The sequence below is a fragment of the Elaeis guineensis genome, chromosome 4 (genome assembly GCF_000442705.2).
Source record: "Elaeis guineensis isolate ETL-2024a chromosome 4, EG11, whole genome shotgun sequence".
In the NCBI taxonomy this organism is placed as follows: Eukaryota; Viridiplantae; Streptophyta; class Magnoliopsida; order Arecales; family Arecaceae; genus Elaeis; species Elaeis guineensis.
In genome coordinates this window covers 12,437,855-12,442,470 of record NC_025996.2, presented here as the reverse complement: position 1 = coordinate 12,442,470, position 4,616 = coordinate 12,437,855, and the positions used below count along the sequence as shown (strand labels likewise).

The 4,616-nt window shown below is 36.4% G+C and overlaps 1 pseudogene; it reads right to left on the bottom strand.

Annotated features, from left to right (window-relative positions):
• Positions 1 to 754: 754 nt before the first annotated feature.
• Positions 755 to 2,328, bottom strand: LOC109505757 (glucan endo-1,3-beta-glucosidase-like; annotated as a pseudogene).
• Positions 2,329 to 4,616: the final 2,288 nt, after the last annotated feature.

The window sequence follows — 4,616 nt, the reverse complement described above, 5'->3', positions numbered from 1 at the left end:
AGTCGGAACTTAGGATTATTTAATGATAGATATGTATATAAAATATTAAATTAATGATAATATATATTAAAAATAAAATATAATATCAATTTATCTTGGTCAATGCAATTTAAAAAGAAGAATAGCCTATTCGCTCATTATAGAATAGAGACAAGGTCTCCACTATGTTACTTCGATCCTATAGGTGGCACCTCAAGTAAGAAAAGAGAGATTATTCATGAAGTACCTAACAATTAGATTATGATATTGTAGACAACCTAATACAATGAGGACAAGATTTTTGTAAGATTACCTTGGTCTTATAGTTGGCACCCCGATAGTGAGCCAAGGCGGATTATTGAGGGAGTCGCTAAACAATTGAGCATATGATATTGTGAACGACCTTATATAATGTGGATAAAATTCATAGCGATGGCTTGGGTTCTGAAGCTGGCATCTCTTTTATCAGCACATGAATGGAGAGAAGTTTTGATTTTTTGAGTTTTCTTTGAGTATTTATCCAGACGGCATGACTAGCATTATCTTATTAAAAAACAAGCTATCACAAATATCCAATATTTGAGTATAATACATGATCTCAAAATCCAAGTTGCACGATGACATGTTTATTTATGAAATATTACAAGTAAGAGGGCGTTCCTCACAACATGGATTTTCCTAAGAACATATACTCAAGAAGGAAAAAGTAGACATCGCATGCTCCCAATCTTATATTTTCAGATATTACTATTTATTTATAATCCTCGATTATATTTTAATTGAAGTTGATGGGGTAGACTGGTTGCATATTTGGGTAGAGCATCCCAAAATGTTGCTCTACTCTATGTGGCTTTGGGTTCTCATTAAACATCTCAAATATATAAGTCTCCAAGGGCTTCCAAAGTCTCCTTGGCATTCCTTGACCAATATGGTTAATCAAATTCTGATTATATGTTCTTGCATGTTTCATGGTTGCTTTAAAACCATCAGCCAAAGGCCAACCACTCTCTGATACTACAACCATCAAATTCGGCAATCCCATCTTCTCCGATGCTATGTAAATTGCATCAACTATTGCATCGAAGAGGTTCTAATAGCCATACTGTCCATCTTGTATCACAGTCCTCGAGGAATTAAAGAAAGGATAGTTAGGCCCAACATGGTTCAGATCGCCAAAATAACTTATGTAGGGATACACATTTATGAGGTGGGGCTCCATTGTTAGCCAAAAATTGAACTATTGCTCTTAAATGTGTTGCTGCACTAGAAGAGAATCTACTAGATGAGGGAGGAGAATACTGCTCAAGGACCTCACATCTAGGGGTAACTGAAGTTGAGACTTTGATTTGGTTTTGTAGGCCGGCCGAGGACAGAGCAGAATGGATGTTTCGCATGGCAGAGAGCACGTATTGGGCTTGATTTCTGGGACCGCTCTATTGCCAACTGCAATATATTTAAATGAAACACCAGAGGAATAAGCCTTTACATATTTTTGCACCCAGCGATTGGCTCCTGAACGACTAGAGGCTAATGATCGGAGATCAGTGTTGGGAACCCCTAGCATGCATGAGCTGAATGTTGGAACCCTTGAGGGCCTGGAGAACATCTTTGTTTTGTTCAAAAAACCTCATTGCCTTGAGGTTCTTTGACTTACACAAATCCACTGCATCTCTTGGTTGAGGCAGGTTGTTTCCACCCATTCCATAACAAACACCAATCAATTGCGCCCCTAGAACAAACAAGTCAGGCTTTTAATTCTGTATGTATGGAACGCAAACAAAATCTTAAACCCATCTAGATACAAAGAAATCAGTTTACAAAATAGCAGCCAAGAGCATGACTTGTAGCCAATATCAGGTTGTATCACAGTTAGCTATGCTACCTCAGCCAAGTCTTCCCTTCTTCCTTCAAATTCGGTTTGGTTTGACAGAGCTAGTAATTAGAAAAACCAGAATATATGTTCATGATTTCTCAATTGGCTAGTGCAATGGCTTGTTAATGAAGGAGTCAATCTGGAACAGCTTACAGAAGTATAAGCGCAAGCTCAAATAATAGATAATCTTATTAGTTTAACTGACCAAGCCAAGCATCCCAAATTTAGAGCAGCTCAACTAACTTGCCCCCTCCCAAGTACCTACTCATAAGATGGAACAAATAAGTGCTGCTATGGCGCATCCTGGATTTGTTCAGTATAATATATAGCTTCCATTTTTTTTTCCTCTCTCTTTGTACAATGGATGAGCGAAATGCAAGGATTGCTATGAGATTACCTGTCGGGATTGCTATGAAGGCTCCAAGGATTAATGCAACTATGGCAGGGATGGAAACAATATTTTGGTTCACCATGGAGAATATCTTAGACAAATGAGCTTTATCTCTGGAACTAGAATGCCTCAGGTGTGGAGTACGTGAACTTGCACTCACCTCCTCATATAGGGATTCTGGGATTGCCTCCATCATCCTTGCCTTTTATCTTCTTGGACATTTAGTTCCTGGTATAAGCGGCGACGTATCAAGGTCTGTCTCTTCCAAACATATTTTTCTTTATTTTATTTTAGAATTCAAAATATTGTATTGTTTATGTTGCTGCAAGACTTCAGAGGAAAGAATAGTGAAATTGATCTTGAACCGAGTTGGAGAGCTGCTATAGGTTTGACTGATGTAGACCATGAAAAGACCTATAAAATAAGTTCTAAAATCGATGTGGTACTCTTCGGTTAAGGATCCTACGATGCTTAAGGATCAGTCAGGGCTTTGAGAATAGATGGTGAAAATGGAGAAGTAGAAAGCAAGAAATGAGAGTTTGAGAGTAGAAAAAAATAGAGAGAACTCTGATTCCTTAGTAAAAAATTTAACAGAATTTTATCTCTATAGATTTAGATCCTTTTTTTGGAAGGTGGTAAAATGATTCCAGCAGAGTCTTGGCTCTTTCAGTTATCACTTACCTTCTGGAGGGTAACTTGCCCCTCTTTATATAGAGGGGACTTAGCTTAGGCTGTTCGGCAGTTAAGAAGTTTGTTAGGCTGTTAGTTTGTTATAATAGAATGGTCAGTTGTGCAGAGATCGTAAAACGGCCGCCCATATGGTGATGAGCTGGAAGACAGTTACTACTGAGTTGGATGACAGCTGTTGGATAATCGTTTAAATATCTGATGGTATATTGGTAACAGATCGATGTGGAATAGCCGACATTAGCATTTATCTAAACTGAACGTCATGCTTTTATTGTTAATAATCACGTTAAATGACAGCTAAAGTCAGATATAGTAGGTCGGACATTAATCGTTAATAATCAATTTATTAGTAGTTCTGCATAAAGCCGATCAGTAGATAATACTAAAAAGACAAATTGAATGAAGGCTGACATATTTTGAGAGAATATTTAACTCCAATAACAATGTACTACCACGTGTCCTGATGATGATGAAGTCAGATAATATATACCAACAATTTTTTTTGAGGGCTGACATAGATGATTCGTTGTTCCCCAGTGCGTTCTTATCTCATCTAAATTGATGCTTTATTTGCTAAGCAGTTACCAAGTATTTGGCCAAATCAGATGACACCTAAAAAGTTTTCCCCTAAATTTTTTTTCTCTCTCTTACAATATATTTTCTTTTTTTGGGTAATGGTGATGCAAAATAAAGGACAAGAAATCTAAAAGAAGAAAAAGGAGGGCAACTTGTTGGAACTATACAATAAAATCTATTTCCTAGAAAATCGATTGTGATCCAAATGAACTAATAATTAAATATTATTATAAAATTGATATTAAATTAAATTTAAAAATTTATAGATCGGAGGCATGTAATGCATTGTCCTAAGATAATTTTTGATCCTTATCCGGGATTAAGCTCGAGAATTTCACCCCAAAATACAACTGGAGACCTCTCCTGTGGACATGATCATGGAAAAAATAATAAGAGCTTCAACCCAGCAGATGAAAAATCAAATAAACAGATTAAGAAAAACTTTGAAGAGGAAGGCTTAGGAGAGAACAAGAATATGTTAGATTAGGAGGGGAGAAAGCAAATAATTTTCTTGCATATTCTAACCTCTCTACCAAGGGCCCAATTTATAGGCCCAAGGATTAGCCTTTTGGACTTCCAATGTAGTGTTAAAACACATTAAACACGTATTAATGAATATAAAAGTATTAATTGGTCTAATGATTAGAAAACCAATGGATAAAACATTAATCGATATTTATCTCGAATTAAATAAGAAAAATGATAATAATTATTAAAAGAAAAAAATAAAATATGAGACTAAATAAGACAGAGTTGGATTTTAGTTGGAATTGATTAGAGAAAATTTTGAGTTTTTAATTCCATCCCCACATAACTAACACAGTGCAAACCAAAGCTCCAAAGGGAACTCAACACAGCTGAGATAAAAAGCAGTCACAAAGAATTCCCACAGCACAAAACTCTCACAAAATAGATCCCAGAAAGCAGTCAAAACCTGCCAACTACACCAGAATCCGGTACCTCGGTTCTGTTCACTAACAAAATTATGTTTGAAGGCCCAATCAAATTGTTCCACGGGGCGATGACTAACAGAGGAGGTTCTCTAATAGACAAGGTTTAGGCCTCCTACTAGACTAAAATCAGGTCGCAAATTTGGGCAGGGACAAA